The 14,637-nt window shown below is 45.5% G+C and overlaps 1 protein-coding gene across 1 annotated transcript in view; it reads right to left on the minus strand.

Annotated features, from left to right (window-relative positions):
• Window positions 1-11,755, minus strand: part of ZNF697 (zinc finger protein 697) — a 33,895-nt gene extending 22,140 nt beyond the window's left edge. The window contains exon 1 of the mRNA XM_027973684.2: window positions 11,616-11,755. The gene's annotated coding sequence lies outside the window, so the exon portion shown is untranslated. The remainder of the gene's footprint in view (window positions 1-11,615) is intronic.
• Between the last annotated feature and the right edge of the window lie 2,882 nt (window positions 11,756-14,637).

The raw sequence follows: 14,637 nt of genomic DNA on the forward strand, positions 1-14,637 counted from the left end.
TAGTTGCCACTCCATTTACCATTCACCATTCTCTTGCTCAGAAACCTCTGACTGTGCCATTCTGTCGAGAGAAGCAGAGAAGTGCAAACTCCAAGCCCTGGACAATGTAGCTGAAAGCGCTAACCTCTCCCTGACTTCTGCCAGCTAACCTCAGCCAAAAAGGCATGATTCAAGCCTTCCCAAAAGGCACCTTGTGTTTCTTCTCTCTCACTGTGCTGTTCTCTCTCAAGAAACAAGTCTCTCCTTTTCTAGTGGGAAGCAATAATGGTAGTGGTTAAAAGCTCAGATGGTACTCTAGGATGACCTAGAGTGGTGGGAAGGGGTTATGGGGAGGGAGGTCCAAGGGAGAAGAGATACATGTATACATATAGCTGATTGACTTCATTGTACAGCAGAAACTAACCCAACACTGTAAAGCAGTTATACTCCAATAATCAAAGGAAAGCTCAGATTCTGGAGCCAGACCACCTATGTGAATCCAGTCTCTAGCTCAATGTCTTTGAGCCTGGGCTTTTTCATCTACAAAATGACAGAAACAACTGGTCTACCTTCTCAGATTAGTGTTAAATGCTCAAGGAGAATTATTATTATCTCACTTTGTATATGATTCTTTAGGGTACTCTTATTTCATTCTGCCTAACTCTTGAGAGTCCCTTGGACAGAAAGGATATGAAACCAGTCAATCCCAAAGGAAATCAGTCCTGAATATTCATTGGGAGGACTGATGCTGAAGCTGATGCGAAGAAATGACTCATCAGAAAAGACTCTGATGCTGGGAAAGATTGAAGGTAGTAGTAGAAGGGGATGACAGAGGATGAGATGGTTGGATGGCATCATGAGTTTAAGCAAGCTCTTGAAGTTGGTGATGGACAGGGAAGTCTGGCATGCTACAGTCCATGGAGTCCATGGAGTTGCAAAGAGTTGAATATGACTGAGTGACTGGACTGAACTGAATGTTAGTTTTAAAAATATAATCATAGTTATAAGTTGTACCTTATTGTTTGCCCTCTCTCCCTCCCTCCCACTCCCAAATGTAAGTCCTGGTGGGAACACACTGCTTAATACAATTCCATGATTCCCCACAAAATGAGCCTTCAAATAGTTCTCCAATACAAAAGTTATTGTATTGAGGTATAGTTGATTTACAATGTTGTATTAATTTCTGTTGTACAGCATAGTGACTCACTTTATATATATATATATAAGGCTTCCCATATATAATGGGAATAGTGGTAAAGTGGTAAAGAATCTGCCTGCCAATGCAGGAGAGACATAAAAAATCCAGGTTTGATCCCTGGGTTGGGAAGATCCCTGGAGGAGATTCACTCCAGTATTCTTGCCTAGAGAATCCCGTAGACATAGGAGCCTGGGGGGGCTACAGTTCATAGGGTTGCAAAGAATCAGACATGAATGAAGTGACTTAGCATGCATGCTAAGCATCACACACATATAATATACATGTGTATATATATATATATACCATATATATACACATACATTATTTTTCAAAATCTTTTCCATTATGTTTTACTACAGGATACTGTATATAGTTCTCTGTGCTATACAGTAGGATCTTTTAGTTTATTCATTCTCTATATTAGACTATATATATATATATTCATTCTGTATATATTATATTACATCTGCCATTCCCAAACTGTCAAATAGTTCTTTAAATGGATAAAGTTAGAGCTAATTATTTCCTTCCTCAGTCTCAAAATGAAGGACTAATAGGACCAGGAAATCTAGTGATCTGGCCAAGATTATGTCAGGCAGAGAGCCCTGGAAACAAGCTAGCTCTCCTAACTGGATCCAGTAACCTGTCAGCACCAGGAGCCAAGCATGCTTAATTATCTTGCTACACAGGTAGATATGAGAGTGGTGATTAGCTTCAAAAGTTAGAACCTTCTCAAAAGAGAATCCCGAGTCCCATGGCCAAATGACAGCAGCCCTTGTTGGCATCAAATAGTCTTGTGCGTGTCCTGCCTCCTCTCCAAGGCTTCAACAAGCAACTTAACAGTTGCTAATACAGAGAAGAGGTGGCCTAGAGCTGTGTGTGGATCCGTGGTTGTTCCTGGGCTCTCCTAGTCGGACAGGACAACTGCTTCTCTCCCATCCCTGCAGGAAAGACAGGACTAGAACCAACAGAACTTAAATGAGGATGAGAAAAGATCAACATTCAACTTTTACAAAGTAGTCAGGAGACTAAATAAAAAGTTGCTTGGGAGGAGAGGGCAACAGGAAGCACCATCAAATACAGGAGAAATCTGTATTCAATATTTATTATTAGAGCGTCTACTCAGACCAAAGTTTATTCTCCAGCAGTTTTCATGGGCTTTGGGATTCTGTTTTGTTTGCTGGCTCTGACAGGAAGGATCCGCATATCTTGATTTCTCTTCTCACTTATAGTCATCAGCCTACAGAAACCCTTTCCTGCTGCTGCTGCTGCTGCTAAGTCGCTTCAGTCGTGTCCAACTCTGTGCGACCCCATAGACAGCACCCTACCAGGCTCCCCCATCCCTGGGATTCTCCAGGCAGAACACTGGAGTGGGTTGCCATTTCCTTCCCCAAGGCATGAAAGTGAAGTAGCTCAATTGTGTCTTGACCCTCAGCGACCCCATGCACTGCAGCCTACCAGGCTCCTCCGTCCAGGGGATTTTCCAGGCAAGAGTACTGGAGTGGGGTGCCATTGCCTTCTCCAAACCCTTTCCTAAGGGTCCATAATTAAGCTATGAGACAAACATAGGCTCTTAAAGCAGTTTTTTAAATGGGTATGTGCCACTTAGGAAGTAGGTGACCAGAAATATTTACTAATCCACTAATTCAATCAACAAATGCAAGTACCTATGAGGGAATGGGGAAACAGAAATAAAAGAGTTCCTATGGTAACTGCCCCCAAGGCTGTGGCCACCATATGGTTAAATTTAATTGGCATTTACCTTATTAAAAAAACAGTAGGGGACTTCCCTGGTGGTCCAGTGGTTAAGAATTCACTCACCAATGCAGGAGATTCAATCCCTGGTCTGGTTCCCCATGCCTCAAGGCAACTAAGCTGGCGGGCCACAACTACTGGGCCTGTGGTCTAGAGCCTGGGAGCCACAGCTGCTGAAGCCCAGGCACCTAGAGCCTGCACTCCACAACAGAAGCCACCACAATGAGAAACCTGGCCACCACAGCTCGCGAGCAGCCCCTACCAGCCGCTACCAGAGAAAGCCATATGCAGCAAAGAAGACAGCACAGCCAAAAATACAGGAAACAAATAATTTTTTTTTAAGTAGAGGAGCATTACTTCAAGTTTGTTTCACACTATCTGTCTTCATTTCTGGGGTAAACCTGTTTTATATTAAAGTAGATCTGGTATACTTCTCAAAAAGAAAAATATAAGAAAAGTTCATATATATGAAAATATATCAAGAGAATGAGAACCTAAGCTGGGAGAAAATATCTGCACAACACATATCTGATAAAGGACTATTATCCAAAATATACAGAGAATTCTTAAAACTTAACAGTAAGAAAATGAGTAACTTAATTTTAAAATAAGCAGGGATTTCCCTGGTGGTCCAGTGGTTAAAACTCCACACTTTCAATGCAGAGGGCACAGGTTTCTTATGTCACTATGGAACTGTAAATTAATGATATACTACTGAAGAATTGATGCTTTTGAATTGTGATACTAGAGAAGACTCTTGAGTTCCTTGGACAGCAAGGAGATCAAACCAGTCAATCCTAAAGGAAATCAACCCTGAATATTCCTTGGAAGGACTGATGTTGAAGCTGAAGCTCCAATACTTTGGCCACCTGATGTGAAGAAATGACTCATTGAAAAGACCTTGATGCTGGGAAAGATTGAAGGCAGGAAGAAAAGGGGATGACAGTGGATGAGATGGTTGGATTGCATCAGCAACTCAATAGACTTGCATTTGAGCAAGCTCTGGGAGATGGTGAGATACAGGGAGACCTGGCCTGCTGCAGTCCACCAGGTTGTAAAGAGTCAGTCATGACTGAGCGAATGAACAACAACAACCACCTATTAGAACAGCAAAACAGCCAAAACATTGACAACACTTTATACTGGTGAGGATGTATAAGAACAGGAACTCTTATTCACGGCTGACAAAAAAGGCAAAATGACACAATCACTCTGAAAGAGAATTTGTCAGTTTCTTAGAAAACTAAGCATGTTATGTTTTTGTTCAGTCACCCAGTCGTGTCCGACTCTCTGTGACCCCATGGGCTGCAGAGGGACAGGCCTCTCTGTCCCTCACCGTCTCCTGAAGTTTGCTCAAGATCATGTCCATTGCATCGGTGAAATCTAGCAATTGTATGCCTGGCTATTTATGCAAGTAAGTTGAAAACTTACGTCTCCACGAATGGAAGTTTATGGGAGCTTTATTCATAATTGCCAAAACTTAGAAGCAACCGAGATGTCCACAGTAGGTGAATGGATAAGCTGTGGTACATTCAAACGATATTATTCGGAGTTAGAAAGAAATGAGCTATCAAATCATGAAAAGACACAGAGAGCATATGGGAACTCTCTGTATTTTCTGCTCAATATAGTTGTGAGGGCTTTCCTGGTGGCTCAGTGGCAAAGAATTCACCTGCCAATGCCAGACCACCTGTTCAATCTCTGGTCTGGGAAGACCCCACATGCCACAGAGCAACTAAGCCAGGGAGCACAACAACTGAGCCTATGCTCTAGGACCCAGGGACTGCAGCTACTGAAGGCCACCCCGCCAGAGCCCGTACTCCACAATAAGAGAAGGCACCGCAATAAGTCCATACACTGCAACCAAGAGCAGTCCTCCTCTCACCACAACCAGAGAAAATCCATGCAGCAACGAAGACCCAGCACAGCCAAAAATAGAAAAATAAAATAAAATACTGCCGTGCGCCTAAAAGTGCTCTAAAAAATAAAGTCTAAGGGACTTCCCTGGTGGCCCAGTGACTAAGAATCCACCTTGCAATACAGGGGTCACAGCTTTAGTCCGTGGTCGGGGAGCTAAGATCCCACATGCCACGGAGCAGCTACACCTGGCTGCCACAACTACTGAAGCTCAAGCACTCTGGATCCCACAAGACACAACTAGAGAGTCTGTGCACCCCAAGGAAAGATCTCACCTGGCACAGCAAAGATGCTGCTTGCTGTAGCTAAGATCCAATGCAGCCAAATGTTTTTAAAATAATTTTTAAAATTTTAAAAATAAAATCCATTTAAAAAAAAATTTATATGTACATATAAAAGGTCCTTTCCCCATCTAATATCACACATAAGCTACACCCTTTACCATATCTCTTTATAAAAAATTGGCAGTGCCATCATACTAGGAAAGCATCAAAGTGAAATGTTTTAAAGTATAATACATCGATTCGTTCAGCAATTTTTTTTTTTTTAACATGTACCATGTGCTACCCGTTACACTAAGTTCTGCCTTGTGGAGATTACATTCAGATGAAATACTTTCTAAAACCCACTGCTTTCAAAACTACTTACTGCTACCAGAAATCATTGTCAATACCGGCATGAGGGATTTTTTTTTCCCCTTAAGAGATTCTTTGAAATTCACCAAGGTTCTTACCTGTTGGAAAAAGTTGAATAACTGGAAAGGTGTTCTTCCCAGAGTGCCGTGTTTAAGCATGATCAAGCATCAGAGATGAGCTAACCTCCCGAATAGGCAGGACACTGAGACCAAAGTGATACGATTCTTATTAATAAAACCCAGAAAGAATGGTTCTTGTTTTGTAAGTCTGGATAAGATGCTGACAAAGTTCTGGGGAGAAAATATATTTCAAATGCCTCTCTGAATGAATGTAGGCTCTTTTCCCCTTTACACACATTTTAGCAAATTAGAGCTGTGTGCACATGACCCCGACTTGACATACACTGCAGGAAGGGGAAACTAGAGACCTGCAGGTGGTGCTCCACACATCTGACTGGAACACTGTTGCCAGCCTCTGGGTGTATTGTGCATGACTTGCTGAACAAGTGCAGGGACCCCAAGAACTGTGTCCATGCAAAGCTGCTTCAGTGACTCCTTGTGACCCTGTGGACTGTAGCTGGCCAGACTCCTCTGTCCATGGGATTCTCCGGCCAAGACTACTGGAGTGGGTTGCCATACCCACCTCCAGGGGAGCTCCCTGACTCAGGGACTGAACCCGAGTCTCTAGTCTCCTGCATTAGCAGGTGAGTTCTTTACCACTAGCACCACCTGGGAAGCCCAAGAACTGCCCTATCCTCATTTAAAATGACTGATGTGCTTTTAAGAACCCACACACACTGTGTTTGTACCAAGGCGTCCACAGCACTGTGGGGCCTTGAGGTCAGGGAAAAGGAGGCACAGTCAGCCTCAGGAGAAGGCAAAGCCATCTTGTGGCAAAGCCTCTTCACCCACAGAGGAGCAGCTGCTGATCTTTTTAACATTCCCATTAATACATGATACAATAAAACCCAATTCCATACCCCATACAAATCATGCTACTCTTCTCAGAGGTAAAAATAGAAGGAACTATCTTCCTTCCTCATTCCAGCCCTTTTTCCACCCTCCCACCCCCACATATCTGCAGCAGCAGGGAAACCCTTCCAATTTTCTCTGATGTGCACCATAAAGGCCTCTCCGAGGAGATACGGCAGAAGGTGTGCATGACAGCAAGGGGGAAGTTACTGAACCTGTGACCCCACCCAGGCTGTGAAGTGAAAGTCCCTCAGTCGGGTCTGACTCTTTGCGACCTCATGGACTGCAGTCCATGGAATTCTTCAGGCCAGAATATTGAAGTGGGTAGCCATTCCCGTCTCCAGGGGATCTTCCCAACCCAGCGATTGAACTCAGGTCTCCCACATTGCGGGCAGATTCTTTACCAGCTGAGCCACCAGGGAGGCCCATCTACCCAACATCAATAAAACACCATCATCGTTTAGCACTGCTCAAGCTCATACAACTGAGCAATACCCAGATCTGCTCTCATTTATTTCCAGAGGGTGCTTAATTTTTCAGGCAGTCTGGTGAAAAGGATGAAAATTATAATAACTAAGAAAATGACCCTCTGATCTCTCTTACAAACTGGCAACATGCAAATAATGTTTCATGCCTACACTTTTGCATTTTGAGTCATTTCCAGTTCATTACCAACTCACAATTCCTGAAAGTCCACCATATGCTGGAGTGTGTTCTGGACATGCAGTCCAGAGAATAGGCAAATGTTCCAGCACACGGTGGGGGCTCATTCAAGTCTACACTCATCAAGAAGACACTGAGCCTCAGGTATTTCAGGCAATGCCGAAGGTTAGAGGAGAGCCTGAATGTAGCCTGGAGTGGTCAAGAAAGGCTACAGAAGGGGCAAAGGGTGAGACTTGCCTTGGAGGGAAGACAGAAAGAATTCAGATAATAGGCTGTGAGAAAAGGGGAAAGAATTCCAGGGAAACAGTTCTCTGCCCAAAGGTCTTATTATGGATTCTGAACCTGGTCTTTCCAAATGATGGCCACGGGATTATGAGGGTATAAAAATAACGAATGTATGAAAAACCCAAGCCTCTCACAGGAGATCCATTAGGATGCATTTAGAAGCCCAACAATATTCCAGGAAGGAAATCTGTAAAGTGAAGAACCTCAGAGGAAGAACACAGATCCACCAGTTTTCTCCCAGGGAAAACAAAGACACACCCGTTTCGAAAACAGACCTAAATTCCAGTCTATCTCCAGCATCTGGGACTCCAAGCAAGATCCCTAATTTCTCTCTGAGACCCAGTTTCCTCCTTTTTAGAACAGAGATGATTATAATATGTAAATCATCCGATTAAGACAATGCATAGAAATTCTTTAGAGGAATAGCTAATACATAGATGTCCAATAAACAGTAATTCCTTCATCACATTTAAAAAAAAAAAAAAGCATAAAAAACAGGTGGCTCAGTGGTAAAGAATCCACCTGCCAAGCAGGAGATGTGGGTTCAATCCCTGGGTCAGATAGATCCCTTAGAAATCTATCATAAATGCCCACTCCAGGATTCATGTCTGGGAAATCCCACGGACAGAGGAGCCTGGCAGACTGCAGTCCATGGGGTCACAAAGAGTCAGATATGACTTAGCAACTAAGCAACAATAGTTGATACATTTTAAACGTTCAATAGTAAACGTTTAAACGTTTAAACAGTAACTCTTGTCATCACATTAAAAAAAAAAGCATTAAAAGCTTTCCAGTTAGAGATAAATGAGCAACTACAAAACTGCAATGTCTTTACAGAATGTTTGAAAGTCTGATCTGTCTTGAACTTCTATATGCCACATTTTAATCCTAGTAGACTGCTTGGGCTATAAAAGTCAAAGTGACGTGATGGGAGTCATTGGCTTAGTTGCAAACAGCAGGATGATCTTTGTAGCGCTACTTTCTAGAAAGCACAATGAACTTTCACAACTGAGAAGAAAATATCACCTCCAAGAACATGGCAAAAGTCATTGGTTATCCCCTTAGGATTAATCCATTCTATATCCTGCCTATAGAGTTTTAAAATTTAGGCTAGCTAAGACCCTATTCAACAACTCTTAATGAGTGTCTTTGTACTAGACTCTGTAACAGATCCATTTAGGGTCTCCAAATGCAAGAACAAAACGAAAAAGGCTAGATGCTTTAGAGTCACATCTGCAGTGAATCCTTATAGGTCTGTAAAAAGACTTCATCCTTTTCACACAAAGAGATAAATTAAGACGTATGTATTTTTTTCAGTTCTTTCACTCATTACTTCATTTAGTCATGTTTTTCAAATAGCATCCTCTGTGCACTTGTTAGGTTTAAAGTATAGGGTGCAGAGCCGTTGCCCTCAGGGATTTACATTTTGAAGGAGAGAAGGAGAACATTGACCTATCACAAGGCAGACCAGAGATGGGTATCCTTCAGAGGATGCAGAGTACAATGGGGATAAGATGGATTCTGACTGGGAGGTCTAGGAAGACTTCTGTAAGACTTCTGCACCAGCTGGGCTAGAATTTGGAGACAATAATCAGGGCAGGGCAGGGATGCCCAACAGGCATGGAGTTCAACTTGATGGAAACACACAGGTGGAAGAATGCTGCATCTCAGACTTAGGGAGCTGTTTGCTGCCAGAATGGATAGGTAATATGAGTGGCCCAGATCCAGTGGAGAACAGAGGTAGGTAAGCACTGAATTGTTAAGGGTTTTGAATGCCAAACTCTGGAGTTACCTTTCTGATTACATTAACACTACATACTATGTACTAAGAAACCTGTTAGGAAAGAGGTGGGGCAGGGCAGGGGGCGGGGGAGCTGTGCAGAATGAAGAAAAAGAAAAAAAGAAGTAGGAGCACAGATCAAAGGAAAAGCCCAAATGGCATTAACACAGGATCAGGCTCCAGACCTCTTAATGACATTGCCGGGTTTTGTTTTGTTTTTTCTCACTCTACATGAACAGGCAAGATCTTTCTTGCTTTATCATCTTTAACCAGCTTTTACCCTTTCTCCTTGCCTTAACTAGACATGAGAAATTGGGCAAATGTGTAGCTTCAGAGGAAATCCAAAGAGCTTTGAGGGGAAGGAGAGGAAATGTGATGCAACTCCATCATCCTTAGTCATGCAACCTTCGGCGAGGTCACCCTTCCCAGGCCAATTCAGTTCCATCACCAGTGCTTCTCAACCGGATTTCTTTCCATTCATTCCCTTAATCCCAGTCATTTTTGAAGGCCATCTATGTTCCCCTTTCTGTAAAAGGTAGCCTGACTTCCCATTTATGACCTTTGTTCACTATGGTATCATCATATTCTTCTTGGGGCCCAGTTAAACTTTGAATATCAAATTTCCCCCAGCAATAACCTCCAACACACACACACACACACACACACACACACACACACACACAGCCAATATGCTCCAATTGAAAATCTTCTAAATTCACAGAGCGTGTTCTCTTTATTTCGCCATCCTCATGTCTTCAGCCTCAACAACTGGGTTTTTCCCCCCTCCATTCTTAAGTCACTCCAGATGTCTCATCTCTTCCAGAGAAGCCAGTGGGAAGGGTTTGTTTTTCCCCACAAGCTATTTATATAGGAGACAGGGCTCTGTGCCTACATCATCAAGAGCCTTGGGTATCCCTGCCTTACCACCCAAATACCATCTTTAAAGATTCATTTGACTCTTAAAACATACGCCACATTAAATAATATCCCTATGTTGGCTTAAGAGAAGGCTTTCCTGGTAGCTGAGCAGGTAAAGTCAACGGAAATGCAGGAGACCCCGGTTCAATTCCTGGGTCAGGAAGATCTGCTGGAAAAGGGATAGGCTACCCACTGCTGTATTCTTGGGCTTTCCTGGTGGCTCAGAGGGTAAAAATACTTGTAGAGCAGTAAACTAAACAGAAGTAGGGGGCGAGGGTGGGGGTAGAAAGGAGAAACGGGCTGCTTAAGCGAGGGAGTTCAGGTACACAGCAGTAACACCTGGGCTGTGTTCAAAGTTTCCCACTCATCCATTACAGTAGCCATTATCCAACCGCCTTCACCACACCCTGAATCCCACGAGGGGAGGATAACGCCATCGGGGATGCAGAGTATTCAAGTCAACCCACAGGTAAAGGACAAACAGGCCAGCTATCAGAGCAAAGATAAACACCACCAGATTGAATCCAGCTCACGTAGCAAAGGGTGGGTGATTCATTATTTGGGGTAGGGACGGGGCGGTTAGGAAAAAGGAAAATCGGAAAGTCCCAGAGGAAGTAGCCATCCGATTCTCGAAACGTGACCATCAGGTACACTCAGCTGACTCTGTTGGCGCTGACTCTCCCCCTCAACCTCTTACTCGTCCTCTCCTCCCATCACGCTTCACACGGTGCCTCCACTGACAGTCCTCCGTCTCGGCATTCTCCCTGGGTGACGGTACCAGCCTGGCCACACTGGCGACGTGGGCGTTTCAGGGTGCAAAGCCTACCGGAGCTAAACGGCGGCGACCACTCCCAGGACGGCGAGCTGCTGCTGCCCCATCTACCCTCTCATCCCCATTGTGCCATTTGTCCAGTCTGATGGCAGCCCAAGCCGCTACTCCGAGTCAGGTTAGAATGCAGCTGAGAGGAAAAGGGAGTACACGTTTCACAAGGACCCGAGATGACCCGCTGGCCCTCCTCGGAGTCTCCCATCCCCACTGTCCATAGCCCCAAGTGGGGCTGGGGGCGCGGGGAGACACGGCGAGGGGGGTGCAGTCGGTCCCCGTCCGCAGCTGCACACAAAGCCCTTCACCTTCTCCTTGCCTCCCAAGCTCCTCCCTGGGCTTCGTTTTTTTCCGAGGGTCTCGGATGCCCCCTTCGGTGGTCGGCGGGACGGTCTGACTGCCTCTCCAAACGCTGCCTCCTCGCTCGCTACTTAGCCTCATTCTCCCCGCCCCTCGCCACAGACCCCGAAAGGAGCTCGGTCCCGGCTTGGGGGGCCGTAAGTACACCCCCACCCTGCGCCCACAGTCCCGGGGCCCCTGCGCCCCGCGGGAACAGACAACGGTACAAGTTCGCCCAGCGGTACGGCCATCCGCTCCGGGGCGCACGCCCCATCCCCGCAGCAGTCCGGTCGGGTCCTGATCAGCCCCATCCCCGGGCGGCGTGGGAGCCCAGCCGCAGCCACGCTCCTACCTGCGCGGCGGCGGGCGCGGCAAGGGGCGAGGGCACCGCGCGCCCGGGCCCAAGCCCCGCGCCGCGGCGCGACTGCCCTTGTGCTGCTGCTGCGGCGGCGGCGGCGGCGGGTGCAGCGGCCGCGGGCTGGCTGGCAGACTGGCTGGTGGCCCGGCTGACTCCTCACTGGGGCTTCCTGTAGGGCTGGACAAAGGACATTTCCTGGGAGGAGCAGGGGAATGTTCCCAGCATGCCTCGATTTGTAGTTCCCGGGGACTTCCTGCCACCACGGCAGCGGGCGCCCGGGAGGCAGCCCCGGCCGGACTAGGACCCCGGGCCCGGAGGAGAGGCGCTCCCGCCTTCCCCGAAGCGCTCCCGAGAAGGGAGCGGCGGGAGGGTCGGACCCTGGGCTCGCGCCTAGCCTGCGGCTCGGGTGGGCGCCGGGCGCCCTAGTCCCGAGTAGAGTCCTGCCACTGATCTGTCGCTGTGTGCCGGGGAACTGCGATGCGAGAGGCCCTTTTTTTTTTAGAAATGAAGACGTTGGGGATGGGTTCGCTTTAGGTCAACTGGGTTTTTTAAAATAGATTTTCTTTTTTCTGTTTTAAGTCACCGGAATGCTGCTGGGGGCGAATGAACGAAGTTGACTGCTCACCAGGAATTCAGATTCCTTAAGATCTTGGCGCTTCATCCTTAAAACCAGAAGAGCTGATTGTTCCCAGATCCTGACCCAGTGGCATTCCTCCCTGCGATGTTGGCCTTGTCCCAGGCATCTTTTCAAGAAAAGTAATTCAACTAAGAGATTAAAAACAAACTACATGAATTAACTCTAAGACACGTAAAAACCCATGTGCTCTTGAATGAGGAACTTGCTGGGCTCTCTGCTTATCTTTTCCTTTCACCTTTTAGGATTCGGTTTCCTGGGTTCTACAAAACGGTCGTGGTGGCCACTGTAGAGCCTGTGAAGGGGTTAGGGAAGGAGGAGGTTGCCTACAACAGAGAAACTGCTTTCAGACTATCAAGGGTCTGTAACATCCTCCACAAATTCCTATGTAGTTCCCAGGAACCTCTTGGGAAAATCAAGGAAGGGCCACTTAGAGATTACATGACTGGCCACAGGCATGGAATGGGCTGGATTAATTTAAGGTGTAGAACTGATGCGAAGCATGAAGATATGCTTGCTTCCCTTCCAGGAGCTCCTGTTGCATGGCACTGTGTCCATTATCCACCTAAATGAACGGTGCTGTGATCCTCGAATTTTCCATTCCCTACAAATTACTATTCCTTAACGGTTTGCAGTCTGGTAACATTCCAGTGAAAGCGTGCCCCTCTCCCAAAAGATATATTGGTGATGATGGTTTGGCAAATCTGTCGACCTTTTCTAGGGTTCAGCTTGGGGGAAAAAAAAAAATGATATACCCGCTTGAAGCATTTAACATTATCTACCAGGCCTTGGTTGAAGCTGTTTTCTGCGATGCTTCTAATATGGTACCCTCTCCTCCTTCTACATCTCTAACTTCAGCTCATGGTACCTGAAACTTCACTATCTGTATCCCATATCAAACCTGCTCCCCATTTTATTTTGCCAACCCAAGTTAATTCATTACTTTAACAAAGATCAGTTTAACTCTTACTAGTCACTATGCCTAGAGTAGACAAATGATAACATTTAACAGGATACCTACTGAGTAACAACTGCAAGCTATGTCTTACCCTCTGGCTTCAAGTGCCAATGCAGGAGATGCAGATTTGATCCCTGGATCAGGAAGATCCCCTGGAGTTGGAAATGACATGCAACTCTAGTACTCTTGCCTGGAATATTCCATGGACAGAGGAGCCTGGTGGGCTGCAGTCCATAGCATCAAAAAGAGTTGGACACAACTGATCCACTGAGCATGCATGCCCTCGAGTCTTACCCTCAAGAAGTTCACTCTACTTAACATCACACAGACAATTACCGCGCGGTATTTAACGAAGATGTCTGTGTTCCCCAAAAGTGGTGCCCTTTACATAAACTCTTTCGTTCCAGTGAGAACAGGAGTAGGACAAGAGTGACCAGAAGAGGGAATGGGAGACAGGAAAATGCAGATAGTACATCAGGATGCTTAGTGTGTGAAATGTGGTTGTGTAGGGGGTGGGGGTAGCTGGGAAGGAAGTAGGATCTAAGGAGCATTCTCTGTTTGTAGGAGTTTTATTTGGTTTTTAACATGAGAGCTCCTTGGGGATGTTTAAATGCTGATGGGAAAGGACTTGGAGACAGACAGAGGGTGAAGACAGAGAAGAGAGAAAGGGTAAAGAATTAGGCAGTCAACAAATACTTGTTGAATTAACTAATTCCTGTTACGGATCATTGCTGAAGATATTGAGGTTGCGATTAATAAACTGCACATTCCCAGCAAAAATATGCAGAGTCTGAGACCAGACAGAAATGACATTCCTTTCTCCCTCGTCATCGGCGCTCCCCCACACTCCTTGTCCTCAGGGGAAGGTAATAGATAATCGGATAAAGGGGGGAAAGAAGGGCTCCCCAGCTGTTAGAAGATGGATGTCAAGTTCTCCAACTTGATGACAAGTTCCAAAAGCACTCAGCAACTTCAGAAAAATCTAAGCTTTTACGACTGTGGGTTTGGGTATTATTTTATTAGTAAAGTAAGCAAATATTTTACCCTTGCTTTTTTTTTTTTTAACTTTACTTTGACACAGACTAGATAACTATTTTCATCCTCACCTTTCAAAATGGGAAATTGCACCTACATTTTTTAAGCTTTCAAGTATAAGGTGGACAACTATTGTTTTTCTTACCCTTGAGAGCATCCATCTCCCTTTTTTGATAACAGGAACTTTGGGAAAATAATTCCATTCTCAGTCCTTAGTTGTTGTGGGTTAGAGAGTGGCAGATCATGGTGGATACAAGATCAACATGTGCCAATGAATCTATTCTGTTGCTGTGCAAGAGATAAGCTAACGGAAGAAGCAGAACTAAGAAAAGATGTGTATGGGGGGCGGAATACTATCACAAGCAAATCCTTATGCTATTGTTGATTAT

This window comes from Ovis aries, chromosome 1 (assembly GCF_016772045.2).
Source record: "Ovis aries strain OAR_USU_Benz2616 breed Rambouillet chromosome 1, ARS-UI_Ramb_v3.0, whole genome shotgun sequence".
Classification (NCBI taxonomy): Eukaryota; Metazoa; Chordata; class Mammalia; order Artiodactyla; family Bovidae; genus Ovis; species Ovis aries.